Source organism: Callorhinus ursinus, unplaced genomic scaffold, assembly GCF_003265705.2.
Source record: "Callorhinus ursinus isolate GAN/ISIS: 27379988/994484 unplaced genomic scaffold, GSC_fseal_2.0 scaffold17, whole genome shotgun sequence".
NCBI classification, from domain to species: Eukaryota; Metazoa; Chordata; class Mammalia; order Carnivora; family Otariidae; genus Callorhinus; species Callorhinus ursinus.
The window spans coordinates 1,924,694-1,945,289 of NW_027397079.1; the positions used below are offsets into that span (position 1 = coordinate 1,924,694).

The following is a 20,596-nucleotide window of genomic DNA, read 5'->3' on the forward strand; positions in this document are numbered from 1 at the left end:
GCCAGCTGCCCCGGGTTCCGGACCCCGTGAAACCTCTAGATGGCGCTCGGAGAACAGGCACGGACTGCTGCCTCGGGCCCAGATCCATCTCTTTGATGCAAACACATCACTTAGTGAATGGAAGATTATTAAAGGCATTACACTTACCCAGTGACAAGGACAGGTCCGGCAAATTACTGTTTCCAGGAAATAGCAGGTCATTTTGAAGGCAATAATATAGCCTCTTAATCTTCACATGATACACATGAGAAGGAATAAAACACACCTAGTGAGATATTACAAGGCTCTTGTTACATCGGTGAAGTCATCAACATATGTGATCTATCTATACATTAAGTTTGGGTATGAATTTTAAATATTCCATGTTTCAAAGAGGCGTGTCAAACGCAGCTGGCTCGCTCATTTGTCAAAGCAGTAAATTACACAGCATTGAAATTTTTCACATTAAGCGTCTGATCCTGCAGAACCATCAGTCGGGGACAGAAGTGGTCAATCAGAAGAGTTTCTGGATCTTCAGGGAACTGTGCTCCCCCAGGTGACCTTGGGTGTCCTTGGGTATTTTCTCAGTGGTTGTTCTGCATCTTTTTATTTTTTTATTTTTTAAAAATGTTTTATTATTTATTCATGAGAGTCAGAGAGAGAGAGAGAGGCAGAGGGAGAAGAAGGCTCCCCGCTGAGCAGGGAGCCTGATGCGGGCCTCGATCCTAGGACCCTGGGATCATGACCTGAGCTGAAGGCAGACGCTTAACCATCTGAGCCACCCAGGCGTCCCTGCATCTTGACTTTTAAAGATGTCTTCATAATGGGTATGTGGGAGGAGAAGACTTGGGAGGCATCAGGGAGTCCTGTCACCTTGTCTTTTATGGTGAACAAACATGGTCAGCCGTGTGGTTTCTATTTCTTCCACATTTTAATTGCCCCGTGGTGGTACAGCTAAGTAATGGGAAGAAAGAGGACGTGGAAGGTCTCATTTTTCACTGGCTCAAAAATGGATTGAATCCATTTAAACATCATTTCACCTGTGGAACTGTGATGATACTTTTTAAGCAACGGGGACATATGGAGGAGGTACGTGAAAAGAGCACATGACAAATTACAGTGGAGACTGACAATCCGCAGGGGATTCAGCTCTGTGGCACCAGGAGCCCCTCCCACTCCCCCCGCCTCCTGTCATCCCTCTTTCTGTGTCTCCTGCATCATCATCTCATTCACAATGTTACTCCTCTTCCCCGAGGACCACAGACATTTCTTTCATTTCTCTTCCTGTATTCCTATCAAGAAAAGGTTACTGCAGAGTACAGCGGGGGAACAGAGAATGTGACTCTCACCGTGGCTCTGGGACAGACTAGCTTGCACAGTCCCGACTGTTTCTGTGCCTTGGTCTCCTCTTCCGGGAGTGGGGCCAGTGGTTCTCAGGCTGAGCCCCATGCAGGTGCCAGAGGGCCCAGCATGCCCTGCTCCCAGCAGGCAGGGACACCCCCTCCCCCGGGTCTTGCATAGGGGACATTCCAAAAAGATTCCCTTCCGACAGGTTGTTGGAATTGTTCGGTTTGTCGTTAGGGTCCGCAGTCTGAAGGCTTCCGAAAGTCCTTGCCATAGCTAACGTGTTAGGACCTCAGCATTTGCCTCTGTTTTGATGAGGAGTCGGTGGCGGATCTCAGCGGCTGAGCCTTAGGTGCCGGGGGCCCAGGTGGGCGGCCGCCTGCATCCTCCCGGGCCGGGCTGGCGAAGCGCGTGTGTGACGCGAGCTCCCGCAGGGCTGTTCTCCTTGTTCAGTGATGCCACGCGGGCCACCCTCAGTTCTGGCACGAGGCTGTGACAACAGCCAGCCTGTTCATCCGTTTGGCGTTCTTCCCTATCCTCATCGAACTATTGAGAACGTTTGAAGAGCCAGGTCATCCCATAGTGAAGAACAGCTGACCTCCCGGCTCCGCCAGGTGGGAGGCCAAGAAACAGGCCACCTTTGAGTGCGTTTCCAGGACTCACTGGCACCTGCAGAAGCCACTCAGAAGGGCTGGAGTGGACCTGAAGGTCCGCAGATGGCGCTTCGTACGCACCTGCTGGTTGAGCGCCAGTGTGTCAGGACGGTGGGAACAGCACAGGACAGACGGAGGACTGTCTTCCTAGGATTCTCGCACACGCAGCTCAAGGCACCAGACAAGCACGGGTGAGCTGAGCCCCGGGGCTTCTAGCAGGAAAGGAGCTGTGTTCTGTCAGGACTCTCAGCAGGTGGGCGGGGCCTGTCCCCACAGGTGGGCGGGCCCTGCTCTAGCAGTGGGCGGGGTCAGCTCCGCTAGGTGGGCAGGGCCATGGTGCTTAACAGGTGGTCAGGGCTTGGGGGGTGGTCTCCTCCAGTGGGTGGGTTGGGGCCTTGGCACCTTCAAGGCCCTCCTCAAGACTGCCTTCGACTGGCATAGATTGATTTTTGTTTTATTTATCTGTTGTATTTCATTTTATTTTATTTCCAGTATAGTTAGTTTTCCTTTTAAAAAAGACTTTATTTTTTTGGAGCAGTTTTAGGTTCATAGCAAAATTCAGAGGAAGGCACAGATACTTTTCATGTCCCCCTGCCCCCACCAGATGCACAGGCTCCTGCACGATCAGCATCCCCACCAGATGGTGCATTTGTTAAGACTGACGAACCTACGTGGACACGTCGTCATCACCCAGAGCCCACAGTCTGCTCAGGGTCACTCTTGGTGTCGTTCATCCTGTGGGTGTGGACAAATGTCTGATGATATGTATGCATCATTATATGTCACGCAGAGTAGTTTTACTGCCCGCCAAATCCTGTGTGCTCCTCCCTCCCTTCATCCTCCACCCGCGGCAATCACTGATTTTTTTTTTTTACTTTCTCCATAATTTTGACTTTTCCAGAATGTTATACCATTGGAACCATATAGTATGTAGCCTTTCATTTTGGCTGTTTTCACTAAGTAATATGCATATAAGATTCCTCCACATCTTCTCACGGCTTGATGGTTCATCTCTGCTTAGCTCTAAGTACTACTCCACTGTCTGGATGGACCACAGTTCATTTATCCAACACCAACTGAAGGACACCTTGGTCACTTCCACGTTTTGGCAAATATGGATAAAGCTGCTGTAAACATCCATATGTAGGTTTTGTGTGGACGTGAGCTTTCAACTGCTTTGGGGAAATACCAAGGAGCACGGTGCCTAGGTTGTAGGGTGAGAAGATGTTCAGTTTTGTAGGAAACCACCAGACTGTCTTCCAAAGCCCTCTCACCATCTTGCACCCCCACCAGGAGGGCGTGGGGGCCCTTGCTGCTCCACATTCTCACCAGCACTTGACTGTGCTGGTCAGTGTGCGGTCAGTGCTCCGGGCCCGGGGCCCCCTCATGTGTCGTGCTGTCTCCAGCTTCTGATCCTGTCCCTTCTGAGTCCTAGGGTCCCCTGCTGTCAGAGCATCTTCCCTGCCTTCCCAGGCTCTCTACTCCTGCCACCAGGGAGGGACTACATGGTCCTTCGAATTAAAAAAAAAATAGTAAAAGCATTTCTAGGTGTTTGTAGAAGGAATTTTTCTACAACATCCTTGTCTGCCATGGTTCTCAAATGGGAGGTCTCAGGGAATACTTATGTAAACAGGATATGTAAGGTGGTGTCTTTAGTGACATAGTGAGCTTAGAGGTGGGCAGTGGACATCATCCTTCTCACACACAGATTCTTTAATATGGAGATGTCGTGTTTGTGGATGTCCAATCCCAGTACGCTGTCTTCTAGGCTCTAACATGATTTCTAACAGCAATGTCTGCTATGGGCTTTAACCCCCAGACGTGTGTAAGACGCAACTTCAGAAAGTGGTGGTTTTCGTGGTAAACTTACCTTCTCAAACTTCATGCTGTTTAACTAAATTATTTTACTTGTTAGTCCATTTCCTTCTTAATGTTTCACTTCTACGTCGAAGAGCACCACCCTTGAAGGCACGCCTCGTCCTCGTAGCTCTGACATATTCTAGAATGGGGAGCTGGCATCTGTAAGAGGGAGAGAATGTGGAGCAACACAGACTCTCTCACTATATGTAATCTGGACTCTTTTCAGGTCTTTTTGCTACAGTTCTAGTTCAAGTCCTTAAGACCTCTTACTGAGACTCACTGGTGACCTCCTCCCTGGGCATTCGTCATCTGGTTTCCTTCAACCTGACCCAACACTCTTCTTAAAGCGAAGCATTGATAAAGAAAATCCCTTGTTTTTAAAGCTTTGCAGGACTCCCTGTTATCTGCAGCCTTAAATTTCGCTTCCTAAAGCCTGACTTTCATTTGATTTAACCCATTATTTTGCTCCATGCACCTGTGGTCTCCCACAGCCTGGCTTAGCTCTCACGGTGACCCTCATGACTCGTCCACCTCCCTGCTCTGTCCTGCAAAAGTGGTTTGATCTCTGCCTGGTCACCCCCAACCCTTTCTCTTGCGGAACTTCCTTGAGCTGTTTTGTCACCTGCAATGTTCCTCTTCCGTCTTTCTGCCTCTTTCTGTTTGTGCAGGGCCCAGCTCACACCAGGCCTTGTCCAGCCATTTTGATTCTTTAAGAAGTTGAAGCAACTTTTATCTTATCCCTTCTTCCTTGGAAAGTTTGTGCTCATATTTTTATGACATTTATTTAATCTGATGGCACAGTGCTGATGCCATACTTTATTTCTTAATCCCTCGAAGGAAGTGCGTATTCTTATCCATGTCAGCACCGATTGTGTCCCCTTTCCTGCCCAATTTTGTCATCCCACATTCTTATTTCAGTGTAAGAGAGGTGCCTGGGAGCCTGCAGGAGCCTCGTTGGTTCTCAGTTGGGGAAGCATGTAGGACCCACAGAGAATCCTCCCTAGACTGGTCTCAAGGTCCCCTTATTTTCTTGCTTTTGCTGAACCATAATTCCTTACACCGGCATCTGCCTAATGTTGCTGGGTTTCCTGCCTGAAAAGGTCCTTATTTAGAGGAACTACCCACAGCGCTTTAAACATCTTAGAATTCAAATCAGTTTCTGTGTCCCTTCCCCATGCCTTTCCCGCCCCAGATCACAGCAGCAGCCTGTCCTGCCCCCAGCTGGTGATGGGGCAGACACTGCCTTCCACACATGTGGCTTCTTCCATTTTTGGATCGATTTTCCTGAGATGTCACGTCTTCTTCCCTCTACATCATGTATTTTTTTTTCCCCCTGAGAACATACCTCTTTTCTATTTGTATATTGAAGTCAGCCAGCAGCATTTTTTTTGCAATGGGGTGGTCTCAATTTAATCTAATGAAGGAAATGAGATTTCTCCCAAAATCTCAGTCGGATGTTCTATCGAGGCCTGTCGATATGGTAACACAGAAATTGATTTCTTTATAAATAAAGAGCCACCTAAACCTTAAGAACTACTTACCAAGTAAGTCAATAAATGAACAAGAGGAAGACAAAGAAAAAAAGGAAAGAGAATGGTAGCTCTGAAGGGTGATGGGTGTGCTCATCAGTTTGATGTGTTGATTATTCCATAATGTATGCATGTATCAAAACATGGGTCTGTACACCTGTGATATATAGTGTTTATCAACTATGCCCGGGAAAAGAAAAAGAATTAGGAACTAGAACCTCAGCATCAATGTCTCCACTCAATTTCAGTGAAGTGCGCCTGGTCTTTAAGACAGAGACACCGACTACTAACTTTTCTCCTGAGAGCTCTTATTTTTCTTCTATCCTATTCACCCTTCACCTCAATGTCATAGTTTATTTTTACATAATATTTTTTGTCATAATGGTTTAGTGGGACCTCTCGGAATGAATACATATTTTCCATTTTAAGTGTAATATTTAATTACATTTAACACACTTAATATTTTAAGTGTGACTGAATCTTATTTTAGCTATTGAAGTTAGGAAATAAAAACCAAGTGATACACAGTCCCGCCAATAAACGAGCTCAGCTGGTGCCAAGCTCCCTCTGGATCACTGTGCTAACGTGGTGTACGGAAGACGTCATCACGTAAACCTCGTAATACTCAGGAAGTTGCTAGGGTAGTATTTGGTGTCACAGTGGAAGCTGCGCCTTCACGTATCCCAATGATCCTGCCAAGTATTGGAAGATGGCAAGTTTGAGCGGCATCTTACCTACCCAGGGCAGCTGGGAGGTGTGGTCTTCCGTGGGGACAGGAGGAGCTGGGGGGCGTGGTCCTCTGCTAGGTGGGGGGAGGAGGGAGCTGGGGGGCGTGGTCCTCTGCGGGGGGAGGGGAGGAGAGAGCTGGGGGCGTGGTCCTCCGTGGGGTGTGGGGGAGCCGAGAGGCATGGTCCTTGGGACAGTAATTAATTTTTCTGTTCCCTGAATTGATCATTGTTGCATCTCTGATGCTCAATCAACATGTCATTTGCCCTCAATTCAGACTCAAATATTCCTACAAGGCATTTTTAATTTTTTTTTACATTTTAGTTTATTATGTTATGTTAGTCACCATACAATACATCATTAGTTTTTGATGTGGTGACTGGATGTTATACGAAAACAATGAATGGAGGCATTTTTAATTTGTGAGTCCATTACTTACTACAGAGGCTTACAAGACAGAATATCTTTGCCATTCAGCTATTCTTCTTCAGATATGTCCACATGGAAACGCATTCCCTGAGCCCGAGTCTGTAATTACACAGCTGTTTGGTCAGCCAGTGCTCCCCCGTCAGGTCCAGGGGAGGGCAGACAGAGGCCAGAGGACCCGTTAGCCTGGTTCTCCACTGCACTCACCTCAGCTTATGTTTATTTTCAGTGAACGTATTCTCTCATCTTGACAAAGAACAGGAGTTGTGTACACAACACAATAATGTAAATCAATGAGTGCATGAGAAAACGGTAGTTCTCCAGGAATGAGCATGGGCGATCAGACAGTGAGCTCTGGCCCGGACCCCACTTCTTGCTAGATGAGGGTCAATTATGCCTGTCACACAGCAGGATCCTTGTCAACATTGCCTTTTACATCATTATCCTGATAGAACAATCAAAGATCTTCATTCCATTTGAATAGGTCAACTAGTCGCCCCAAGGAAACTGAACCTTTAAGACCTAAGTATGTGGATGTATCTCTGGGTCTTTGGTGGACACTTCCAGGGAGCTGGCCCGGAGCATAAATCATTGAACTCGCGCCACGTGACAATAGTCTGCAGAGGCAGAAAGAAGAGAAGGGAAAATCCTAGAACAAAGAGACTTCCGTTGACCATGGCGGTGAAAGCCTGGTGAACTGTTCACTGGGAGGGCTGGTGTGTGGACCTGGCTTTTCCATCCAGAGCTGGGCCACAGAGAGGCTGCTCTTGGACGACGAAGGTCGCTGCTTTTCTGGGGGGTCTTGACTCCATGGCATGAGCTCCAGTCTTCCCTTCTGCTTTTGCAAAACTGGGGCAGATCAAGTGCTTTTCCAGGGACTTCTCTGGGCCAGCGTCCCTCCTCAGGGGCTGGGGGCTACCCACTGAGGCTCTCCTCCACTCCCCCTAGACAACCAGGCTCTGAATATGTGAGGCCCGTGGAAATCAGATCTGCACCCTCCTTGTAATTGTCTACCTCTGTGTCATGGAAATGGATTCTTGCAGTTGATGCTGACTTCACTGGATTGATTTGAGTTGGTTTTGTACAGATTCATTTAACTAATATAAAGAAAATATGTTCCCTGTAATTTTAACACCTATTTGCTTATAGAAGAAAAATAATAAGTAACAGTTCTCTTTTGCCATTTCAGGAAGAGTGTTCTCCATAGAACGGCTACTACTAATCTGGGAACAAATTAGGCCTAAGGCTTAAGGACATTTTTTTCTTGCTCTTTTTACTGGGGAGGAAAGAAACACTCATGGCAACACTCTGTTATAATTAGATTGAAGATAAATTCTTTATTTTTTTCCCATCTGTCAGGGAAAGGAAATAAGCAGATGAATCTTTTCTTTTCTTACACTACAGAAACAATACCACTGAGGAACTGCGTGAGGCGCTAGGCGAGTCCAGGTATCTCAGCCTGGGCATAAGCCTGAGTCCCCTGTCTTAACAGAAAGAAAGCAAGATCCAAACAAAGCCCCCCAAACCCACATATACAGTCAACAAAATAGCTGCTTAGAATCATCCGGTTGTACGGATTGGAAAATACAGCTGTTTTCATCTAATTACGGCAACCAAACACCAGAACCCATTTATTTCCCATTGATTTAGACCCTGTTTTTTACTAAAGGAGGAAACTTGAAAACCTAATGATTTTATTATTATCCTCAGTGGAGGAGTTAGTCACTGGGAAACAAAGGATTGAATAAGGAAACTATTTCAAACATGGAGTTTTTTCACATCAAAAAAGAAAATGCCCCAAGCTATTTCTCTGTGAGTGGCAGGCATTCCCATCTTGTAGTTTCTATTTTTGCTGTTCTGGTGGAGGTGGAGACAGGGCAACACCCAGAGGGAGGTCTGCAGCTCCATGGGCAGGGTCACTCACTGGGTCACTGGAGGACCTTGGCTTCCACAGGGCGGTGAAATGACCCGTCCCCTGTGGGTGGTCCTGGTATAAGCTGTGTCTGCCCCTCCCCCCCAGTCTGATGGCACGGAATGATCGGAGTGAATTGAGGCTGCCCAAGGAAGGGGATCCAGGAGGAAGTGCAGCTCAGCTCACCACGACTCAGCTCAGCTCATCCAAGCACGCCCTGCAAGCCCCACACAGTCACTGATCTCCCTTCAACGCTCTGGGCCCATCAAATAGGAAACAGCTTCCTGGGGAGTGTTATCAATGGTACAGTGTGACCAACCGTCAGTGGTGGATTTCCTATCCCGTTGGATGAAGTACTACCTGATGTTGCCGAGTTTGTGAGATGCGATCTCATAGACATTTGCCCATTATTTGAGAATAGTCAGTAGATTGCAAAAAGGTGTCATTTGCTGGGTAACCAGGCTCACTGAGAAACTGAGATTATGTTGCACTCTGGCCGCTGGGAACGTGCCTTCAACCTGGGAAGATTCAGGACAGCATTCCTGGGCATTCCTTGGGGTTTATGAAGCCGCCATGTCAGGGTCCAGCACTGTCAGGAAGCCATCCGTCCCCACCTGGCCCAGGGCATGCGCTCTCTTCACCGACCCTCACCTCTCTGTTCAGCATCTACCACAGGCACCGCCATATGAAATTGGCAACCGTTATATACCTGAAAACACCACTGTTCATCAGAGACTCTCCGGGAATAGAAATATCTTCAAACTTTTGTTCCTGATTTTGAGGGGCTTGTAGAATCTTTCCCTCTGGTTACTTCACACCCCACCTGGCAGAACACCTTTGGGTTGTGAGTTTCATTACAACACCGTGCAACACCATTAGGAACAATTAACCTAATCAGTCAACAATTGATACCTTATAATTCTCTCTCTCATGTTTATTATATCCTAAGAAACTGATTTATCCTGTTTCTTTAACCTTAAACCTGTTGCGACCCAATTGGCAAAGGCTGATTTGGGCAAGCAGGTACAAAGAGGAGAAAAACAAATTCTTGAACCCTACAATAGGAGCTGAGCACAAACACTAGAATGTTCACGCATGAGCATTTAAGATATCGGTTGTAAGCAGAGGAAGGTGGAGTTTGTTATACCCACCGGGACAGCAGCTTCGAGGTCTGGTGGGAGCTTGTGCCAAAGCTGGCCTCCCCTCCAAGACACTGCACCCCAGGCCCGGCAAGGCTTGGGGACAGCGCCAGTTCTAGAACCTGAGGAAGCAGTAAGAGAGGAGGCTTGCTAAGTGGAGACGGGGCATCAATGCCCTGGGGGCACAGAGCAGGAGGCAGTGACCTCCAGGACAGTTGGCTGGGGAGGTCGACAAGGCACTGTCATTGGATGTGGTCCATGAACCACAGGTGCGGGTAAGGAATGCAGCAGCGCCAGAAAGGGTAGGTGGGAAAAGAGAAATTTTGGCACAGACTGAATACTGAGAAGATGCTTTTATTTTATTTATTTACTTTTTGGGGGATAGTTATTTCATGTCATTTTTAAGTTCAGGGACTTTTAGAGAAATGGAATTTATATCATTTTCTGACCCTTGCAGATTCCATACAGAAAATAAAATATAAGGCTGACAGGCACAGGAAGCAATTTTCAGAAGGAAGAAAACTGGAAACAGGAAAACAAAACATTGACTTCACCATGAAAAATACATTATAAATTGATTGAACCAAATTACGCAGCTCTACCAATAAGAGCATGAGCAAAAGAGGGATGGTAGACGTTACGTCAGCTGCATCCCAAATGTCTAGGAAGTACTCTTAAACTTATAAAAGGGATAAAGTTGTTCCACATCATCAAAGTTTGGCATTTTCTGGGCATAAAGCAAATGAACTTGGTTTATTTGTCGTTGAAGTTGGCACCACTCTGTTCAGCAATCATGCTGATGCCCTTTGCCAAGTCTCGCTGAGCACATAATTCTCCTGGTCTTTCCCAAACTGGAGGGCGAACGGCTTCCTGACGGTGTCTGATGGTTACTGGCGCTTCTCGAGTGTGTCGTTTTTGGTGGGATGATAGGAAAGTGGTTATACAGTGACGTGGGAAAGAGGCACCTGTCTTCAACTGTTCTACTTGATGGGAAGGAGGTATTTGTGTAGAGTTAGAGTGGACGGTTTCTGGAACCTTTTAGAACCTGGTCTAACTTCACATCGTCACCATCTTGTTGGCTGGTAGAGAATAATCTTGAGTTTACAGGCCGTGGCTCCAATCTGCTGTTTTCTGTTTCAGGTTCCAAATGCCGAGAGCAGGAAATAGTAAACCCTTATTTGTGTTCATCACAGTGTGTGCTGATAACAAAATGCTCTAAGCTGGAACCAGTTATGTACCCGTCAAGGTGCTCTTGAAGTAAACCATCTCTGTTCTCTCTGGCTTTGCCTCCCCATTGGTAAAATCGAGATGGTAACTCTTTCCACGGTTACTATGCAGTCGGGTGATACTTGCCCCAGTTCACAGAGCAGAGATGTGGCCAACGTGGTCTTGAAACCAGTGGCTCTTAGCCCCAGTCCCTGATTCCCATGAACCTTGCCAGCTCCGAATTTTCCAGCTCTGCCAACTTCAGATGTAACAAGCATTTTGTTTCACTGCTTTCCACCGAACTGTACTTCACCCATTTCTAAGAAATTGAGAGTTCCCGTGACCTGACATCTTCTTCATTCAATTTTCCTTAGGTAGAACCGGGTGCGCCAAGAGCAGACATTGATCCTTCTTAAAAGGAATATGATTTCTGTCTTTTTTGAAGCGTGAGCCATTGTGAGAGATTGTGCTTGCTATCTGGTGTTGACATGCACATTGGAGAATGCGCAGGTGGTACACCTTTATTTTTAGAGCATCGGCAGTCCTGGGCTGTGAAGGCTAATGAAGAGAAACTGGAGATCAGACAGTTTGTGCCGACTTTCTGCCAGCTGGGAGGGAGGGCAGGCGAGGCGTGTTTGGCGTGTGCAGAAGGAGCTTATGCAACACGGTGCAAGCGACCCAGCACATGCCAGGTGTCCGGCCTGTTCCGACAGACAGAATGCGCTGTCAGCATTCTTTTCTAATGAAATTGATATCTGTATGTCTTATGTAATTCAATATTCTATAAATACCCCTAAGTCCAGGGGTGATTTGTGAGGCCAGAGTTCCCTAAGCCTCCAGTGTGTTAAGACTGCATTTGGCCGCAGAACTTTGGGATAATCAGCTTTTAAAAAGCAAATGCCTGTCTCCTGTGTTATTCTATGCAATCCAGTATAATCCCTGTTCCTTAAATAAAGTGGTATTTTGACAGATTGTATAACTGCTGTAAAAAATCATTTCTTTAAGATAATTTTTGATGTCAAATTTTATACATGAAGTTTGTGTCAAAGTACAAGAAAGTGGAGACATTGGGACAAAATACAGAAGTGAGAAGTGTGTGCACACCATTTTTAGATTCTATGTTTTGTTTATATGCTTATTTGTTCTATTTATTTATTCTATGGATCACATTTTTCCTATAGATATCATTATTTTTCATTATTTAAATCAAACTACCCACCAAATATATAAACATATCTATTCCTAAATTATTAATATATTATATTTTAAAAATCTCATGGACTCTAAATTGATCATAAATCATATACACTAAGCAAACAAAAGTCAAATATTTTAACAAAAATAGTTAACGATTGCGCTATTAATATTCTACCATAAATTTACAGGACACTACAAATCTCTAAATTCTTTTGTGGAGAGTGGGCTAAAAACCACTGTAGTTCTCTTTCTGCTCTGCCTCCAGTCTTAGATAATCCATTTATGTTTCTATCTTCCAAATATAAGGTGGGTATATAATGAAGGTATCTTTTGAGGTATGCCACAATAGATCAGAAATTAGGTTGCCAACCGGTGCCGGTGAGGATGTCCATAAAAGGGAATCTCTTCACACTGTTGGTGGGAATGCGTGTCGGCGATGCCTTCATGGCATTTCACATGTAGAATTTAGGGACATATTACATATCAACACTATATTTACTTTGTATTTCTATATCTAATATTTCATTTATGTAGCATTTATGTTTATAGGGTATATATATTTCTATTACTTTGCATTTTTAAAATATTGAAAATGATAAGTGCTCATTGCAAAAAATCAAATAATAGAAAGTGGAAAAAAAGAACCAGTCTGCTCACTTTTATTCCAATTTCCTCCCTTGTGCTCTCTTCCTCCACTCTCAAACCAGGCAACCAGTGTTAAGAATTTTGTTTTTATTCTTCCACCTGGAAGATTAATAATATCTTAACTTATCCTCTCTATCTAATCCATCCATCCATCCATCCATCCATAGTGTCTGTCCTTCCTTCTCTCTGTCCATCCATGCGCTCATCCTCTAATCTATCTCTCTGTCCATCCATCCATTCTTCTGTCCTTCTGTCTGTCCTTCCATCTAATCTGTCATCTACCAGATAACTAGCCAACCAATCTCTCCTGATCCTCATTTCAAAACTGTTTAGAGATAATTCACAAGAACTTGTATAGCACAATGACATAAAATAAAGGGAAATTGGGTCACAGAGAAAATAAAGAGAGGATATTAAGATTTTGAAAATTAGTGCACAGAAGTGAATGCCATGGTGTTGGCGCAGCAGTGAAATATGGAAATAAGTTTATCTCTGAGCTCAGGAGCACCCAGAGACAACAAGGAAATTGGAGCAAGTCTTCAGGAAATACCGAAGGATTCTGTGGATGCTGCTTTTGATGTATTGGGAAAGGTAACAAAAGGGAAAGTAACTTTGGTCTCAGCTGGTTTGGTGTATGTTTAATTAAATAAAACCACTGGGCGGTGATTCCCTCGAACCATAGTCTAAGTGCTCAAAGGTACAGAAACATGAGATTAGGAGCAAAGGGATCATTTTCTCAGCTCTCATGAAGTGCTGTTGGTGCTTGCCAGTCTTTTTATCTCTTTACAAATACACGTTCATTTTATCTTGGTCCTTATGTGCCATCTTTACAGGTGGCGTCAGGAATTCTGATCCTCAGTCTGAGTAAATCATCCACAGCAGCTTCTGGGCAAAAAGGCCTGTTACAGTGCCAGCTGGCACAGTACCAGCAGAGGTACCGGGAGGCTGCCTAACCCACTGCCGCACAGTTCATGACGCTCCCAAATGGCTGAGTGCAGAGGACTTCCCATCCGAGATATGAACGGTGAAGTATTAAGTGAAAAAAGAAAAGGAAAGGAAAAACCCCAAAGCACTCAAAGTGTGTAGCTCAGCAAAATCTACACACAGCACCTGCATTCTCAAGGTCAGTTACAATTTATGTGACTTCAAGAATAATTTGAGGCCTTTGAATAAATATATATCCAAAGAACAAAAAATGTGCTTCTGCTTGCACACCCTCCTTCAGCTTCCCCCACCCTTGAGTGGTTCAACATTCCTGCGAGTTCATGCCCTGCCAGGAAGCCATTCTGACTCCAGCACGGGGTGGGATAGCCCCAGGATTCTGTCAATTCACAAATCTTGTTTCCCTCAGTGCAAGCAGTGAGGTTTCAAATGCAAGAACCAGTTCTGGGCGACCAGACCACGCAGACAGGGAGGAGACCCAGCTGCGAAGACCCTTCCGCCTGGGCTCCAGTGGTTGCCTTGTTCAGGGTGGCTCCCTCCAGTCATGCACAGATACCTCCCCAGCCTGCTGGCCGGGGGCTGAAGGAGGACTGACCCCCAAACTCCATTGTCCCTTCCTCGCCCACGGTCCACATGTTTGCTGCCTTCCTTTTGTCCTCCAAAGACAGAGGGTCTGGTTGTGTGGCTTTCTCTGGTCTGTTAGCTAATTTGACCAGCCTTCAGATGGAACTTACTGTTTGGTGACTCAGGGGTGATTTACCCCTCAGAGAGACTTGAGAGGTGGTCCAGGGTGCCTGCCACTCTTCTTTTCAGGAGGATGGAGCAAGGAGATACCACAGTGGCCATGGCATCTCCCTTGCTAGCATACTGTGGGTCTTTGGAAGCTGTGCTGCCCTTGGATCCAGATAGGAGCTACCTGGACCTCTGCCCTGACCCGCTCAGGCTGCTTCATGACCCACAGAGTTAAAGGGACATGCCCATCAGGACCTCACATTCTCTGATGATTGGTCTTTGGTCTAGAGATTCTTGGGCCTCTTCCCCAGGTCCTTGTCTCTTCACCAGTCTGTACCCAAAAGGTACCTGTTTATAGGGATGAACAGGTGCATAGAATTTAGGTGATCACAGGTGGGTATCAACATGGGTGTATGATGCCACTTACAGGGTAGGAGGACCCCAGGATGGGAAGGCCAGGGTGTTAGATGAGGCCAGGACCCTGGTCTCCTCGTAACCCACCCTCACGTTCAAGGCAGAGCTCTGGGAAGAAGGATGGGTCTCAGGAAGAACCAGACCTCTCTGGATGTTATGAAAGTATATTTACAAAGGGTGGGGCTTCAAAAACATTCCACTTCACCACCAGTTAGCTTGATTTTAACTTTAAAATATTTAGTGATATGATCTGTGGATGTCCATTTCTACTCTTGCTCCAACTTTGGAAGTTTGATGAGAGGACATGCCGAAACATGCAAAAAATTGATTTCCTGAAACATATATGTAGTATATTCTGAGCTCTTGCCAGGCACGAAAGAATTAATGGCCTCTAAGCTTTGAGCCAAGTGAGAAGAGCTAGGATTTAGTGTTCATTCACCTATCGCAGGGAAAAGACCCAACTGCTGGTAATGGAATAATGTCAAATCAGAAAGGAGGGCCACATGATAGGTGGGATTCCGGGAAGCATTTAGCATCAGGAATGTTTAACAGGGTTTCTGGATGGGCAATCTGGGGTTTGGGACATGGGAAATCTAGGGGGATCATAACAGACAAACTGGCCAGGAGATTTCAGGACCCCAGTCCAAGATTTCCCAGGTAGACGATGAGAGAGAAGTCAGGAGAGCTTTGGGGGATCCCGAAGGTGTTTTTGGAAGGAGTCCAAATGTAGGCAGTTAATGGTGGGACTCACCTGCAGAACCTGGTGGTCGTGGTGGTGTGGGAGGAATCTGAGAACAAAGTTATGACTCACTTAAGATGCCTGGGGCCACAAGGCACAAGAGATGACCAAGCAAGAAGATTCCCTGAGTATGGCTCCTGGCTTTCCCATTCCACCTGGACTGGAATGGCCCCAGACCCTGAGCATATACCTGGATATGAATTGGTCTTACTAGGGAGAGAGGAGGACTGTTTGATCAAGTGAACACGTGAATGAGTGATTTCTAACAAGGCAACTACACTAATGTCTGGGGACTAGTTTACCCTCTGAAATGAAGGTAATGAAAATTCAGCATTATGAGTGAGATTAAGGAAGCGCAAGATGTGGTAATCTAAGAAATAACTTATAAGCGTGCCATTGATGGGATTGTACATTGTTGTCCAGGTCTACATCAAGAGACTAAGAGACCAGGGTGATATGTCAGAAGGAGATGACTAGAATAGAATCAAAGTTAATATATAGCCTCAATTAACTCGTAAATTTTTAAGCAACAGATAGTTTTGTGAAGAATTAAAAAAACATAATTTACTAACAATCCTTCATTGAGGGACTCCTATTGAATAGAAACCAGGGAGAGAAATCTTACTTTCTTATTGAATTCTTAATTTACAATCATGGTGTTTTTACAGGAATGACAACAAGAGGATGATGGGGAGGATGATGATAATGAGGAGGAGGAAGATGGGGATGCTGAGGATGATGATGATGTGGAGGAGGAAGAGGTGGAGGATGGGAGAGGAGGGGGATGGGCAACAACAATGTATCTCCTGGGATGATGACAAAAGGATGTCACCTCCTGGGGTTGGGCCTGCGGTCCTCTCCCCACCTGGGGATGATGGAGAGCAGAAGAGACATGTGCCCTAGAAGTGAAGAAGCAAGGTTGCTGCTTCCATTCAGCATGGGCAAGAAGGACAGCCCGATATGGGGGATGCTCTTTCCCTGTAGCAGCCAAGGCTGCAGGAAGCTGCCCTTGGACACGAGGTGGGATCTGGGCAGTATTTGGGTAAAGCAGCCCACTTAGGACCCTATCCAGCAACTGATTTCCTATTACTTTCAGAGTCCAACCATCAGTATTTCATTAAAAAACAAACAAACAAACAAACAAAACAAAACTGGCAATGTCTACACATTTTGACACATCAACAGATACCAGAAATCACCAGGGCTGTAAGAATTAGCTTAGGGCTTGTGCTCTGTGCAATTAGTACTCTCTCACGAGAGACGAGGCACATTTGATCACATTATGGTTAACCTTTTCTTATTTCGTTTATCAAGCCAACCTGTCAAACAGATGGGCTTGCCTGGATTTAACCTTGCTCCGTCTTGGAGTCTCAAGAAGAATTTTTGTATATTTATTTTGCTGATAAGGGTTTTTTCCCCTAATAGTGTTTATTTACTCACTTTCATCTTGAATTTAAATTGCTTCCCTCCGCCAAAGGGGCATTTCCATAAAAAAAAATGTTTTATACTTTTCACACGTGGCTGTGCTGATCCTGTCAGAAGTATGACTAGTAAGGGTTGTTCATCAAATTCAAGAAGCGAGGAAACAGATTAGTTTTTGGCTCCGTGTAGATTAAGGATGTTTTCTAAGATGTAGTTGGGGACTGATAAGCAGCTGCACCCCTCACCCCCCCAGGTGATCCAGGCGGGACTCTGAGGAGCCTCCATCTCTCTGCTCCTGGGCACTTAGAGGGGCATTGACCACACCCCCTGCACTGGGGGAACGTTTACTGTCCCTGAGGTCCTGCTCACAGCCCCTCACCCCTGCCCAGATGCCTATTCTGCAGCAGAAAGCAGCAGGGAGGGTGGCGGTGGATTCTTCCCTCCCTGCCTCCCCTCCTTCCCATGTCTCTTCTTTGTTATAGTGGGAACTGCTCTTGCGACTTCCTGAATATTCACTTCTTTGTACCCACACAACTCAGCGAGGTAGAAGCATCATTTCACAGATAAAGAAACACACTTTGTAAAGGCTGATATGGCCGGTGGGACATTTCAGCTCCTTCCGTTTGGTGCCCTTTCTTCCTTTCCCTCCATCCCAGGCAGCCCCCAGGACTGCCCCCTGGCCCGGCATCTACCTGTTGCTACGAGAGCAGAATCCACAGGACGCACCGTTGATTTCATCTGGTCCCCTTAGCCCTTTTCTTTCTTTCTTTTTTTTTCTTTTGCGTGTGTGTGCTTCTTGTACATTTCTCAGCACTCCACTCTCCATTTCTGCAAAATCCAAACCAACAGCCCACACACACAGAGCTCCCTCGTGGAATGCCGGAGAGTGGGCCGTCAAACAAATGAGATGAAATGCTTAGCAGATGTCCTCCTTCCTTCTGCAGACGAATAATAGTAATATATAAAAATTAGCCCTTGCATCAAGCTACTTGTTTGCTGACCCCTAATATGAATTATGGGGATTTCCATATTAGCTGCAAGTACAACCTGCTCTGTCTGTCCCGCTCTCCTGTACAGACTGATGAATAATGGAAGTGCCTTTTTTATGTTTCACTGTAAGTTCGTGGGGATTTTAAATGCTGCCAGTATGTCTCTGCAAATTAATATGCTGAATTAAAAAACAGAATGGAATGATTAAAATGCCATTAAAATGATCTATAAATCTTTCATTCTAAGAAAGGGCAGCATGCATACTACGTTATCCTCACAATCTAAGTGGGAATAATTAGTCTCACTGCAATTAAACCTTGAGTTATGTGCATGTAGGTAGGTGCAGTCTAATATCTCAGTATTTTTTAAAAGACCATTAAAGGCCTAAAGAGTCACAGAATAGGGGCTGTGCTGCAGAACATGACTCTATTTAGAGGTCATTAGAATCAGAAAGATGGAACACCCGCTGGTGAGTTCCCAGAAGGCTGCTCCATCACAGACAGTAGCCAAACATGGCAGCGTTTGAGCCTGACTTCTGGCTCGTAGCCTGGCCATTCACTGCAGCCGAAGACACACGCCGCAAATAGGACTATAACTGAATTCTTTGGAGTTAAAGGGAGTTTCGCCGGTTGTTCATGGTTTTCCCCAGGCTGTTCATGTGAGGAGGAGTGACCTTTGAGCAGAGTCTCTGTGCTCTTAGGATATCCCAGATTCATGAAGAACAAGAGATCACCTAAGGCACCCCCTTTTTTTCTCAGGTGTCCCATGGAGATGGTACTTGTGCTGGAAAGCAGGTGTTCTGAGTAAGGTAGGCGAGCTGGATGACAGGGTGGAGCGAGGGGGCCCTGGGGACCAAAGGGGCTGGAATCCACAAGGTTGTCGCCACCTGTGGACCCTTCGCTTCCCTGAACCCCTGTCTCTCAACAAATGGGAGTTCTTTTTCTTCACGCTGGTTTGCTCTCAAGGAAGGGTGCTACCCTGGACTCACAGGAGGATGCCTAGACGGCTCTAATCCCTGGGTGGGGCCCCTGCTAGCCCCTGGGAACACTCCCGAGTCTATCCCCCACACGCACCTGTCAGGTGGACACACTCGGTCTAGGCGCTGTCCTCTGTGGAGCACAGCGAGCTAGTCCCTGGGTGTGTCCATCACGCCGGCTTCTGCCCTGCAGAGACAGAGGGCTCCGAGGACGGGGTGACCAGCAAGCAAATAAAGGGCCATGGAGGGTGAAGAGAAGCATGAAGAGGGGGGCTGGGTGTGCACTGTGGCCCCGGGGACCGTTGCAGGTGCGTGACCTCCACAGGACAACCCTGTTTCCACATCGTGACCATTGTGATTAAAGGTGTGACAAACACAGTTGTGCAGATCATGATTTCAATTCTTTCGAATAAATTCCCAGAAGTGGAATTGCTGGATCGTAGGGTAGTTTATTTTCAGTTTTGGGGGAGGCTCCACACTTTTGTCCACAGTGGCTGTATCCGGGAGAGGCCCCACAGTGGGAACCTGCAGACGCCCCCTGACGGCTTTGTGGCTGGCCCTGCACTGCCTGTCTGCCCTGCTCACTTCACCTACAGTCAGCCGGGCCAGGATGCCACTCCATGTTGGCAGGTGTCATTCGTCACTCGGGAGAAGGTTACTTACTGAATGTCACTGTGGCGTCCGGGCTGATCTATAAGCAGTAACTTGTAAAAGGTAAGCAATCGACTCTGCAGGCGGGTTTGCTCTCCGTAGAATCAGATTCTGTCTCCCGGGGGCCATATCCAGCTGCCCTGTCCCTGTGGGCTCAACTTAAATAAAAACCTCATATATATATTTTTAACAATATGTATTTTTTCATGATTTTGTCAGCTTAAAGTACTCAGTGAAGGAGAATTTAAAAATAAAAACAAGAAGATACAGAGAAGGCCATTTAATCTAATTAGTACCAAATTAAAATAGCACCGAGAGGTCTTGGTACAAGGTCTGACATGTCTTGATGACGGATGATGCTCACGTTTGTTGAGAAATTACTGAAGTTCTTTGTGGTTGGGTTTCGTAAATGTGACGGCTCTTGGATTGGAACAGAGAATCTCAGGGAACACGTGACCACGGTCACATTTGCTCATCCACTACATCTCTTCATTTGAACTACATATTGTCTTAGCTTTGTCCTCGCATTTGCTTGTGTTGATGAAATGCCTCTAAATTGAAAATTCATATACTTTATAACTGGGGCTTTGTTTTAGATCTCAGTGTTACATTTTATTTTTATGGTGGAAAAAACATGTGAATATTTACCATGTTAACCATGTTTACCTGTACAATTCCCTCCTTTTCAGTATATTCACGTGGCTGTGTGACAGGTGTGTAGAACTTACCCTGCAAAACTGAACCTCTGTCCCCACTAAACACTGATTCTCCCATCCTCCTCTCCCTCACCTTTTGCAACTGACTTGCTACAATTTTGATTCCTTCAGATACTACATATGAGTGGAATCACACAGTACTTGTCTCTTTGTGTCTGGCTTATTTCAGTTAGCATAATGTCCTCTGCATCCCACTGTGGGGTCACAAATGGCAGGATTTCCTCCTTTTTTAAGGCGGAATAATATCCCGTCATGTGTACATGCACATTTTCTTTATTCATCCTTCGATGGACATTTGGTTTGTTTCCATATCTTGGCTAGTGTGAGTAATGGCATGATGGCGTGAGGAATGTAGCTGTACAGATATCTCTTTAAAATCCTAATTTCAATTCTTTTGA

General features: G+C 45.8%; 1 long non-coding RNA gene across 2 annotated transcripts; it reads left to right on the forward strand.

Moving 5' to 3' along the window:
• The first annotated feature begins 1,911 nt into the window (after positions 1-1,911).
• LOC112834853 (uncharacterized) lies at positions 1,912-16,755 on the forward strand. Of its 2 annotated transcripts, none has more exons than XR_012381194.1 (3): positions 1,912-2,229; positions 13,450-13,739; positions 16,112-16,755. It is a non-coding gene; the product is annotated as an uncharacterized lncRNA (long non-coding RNA). The 2 variants fall into 2 exon arrangements; XR_003211044.2 differs by having other exon boundaries at positions 1,912-2,167.
• Positions 16,756-20,596: the final 3,841 nt, after the last annotated feature.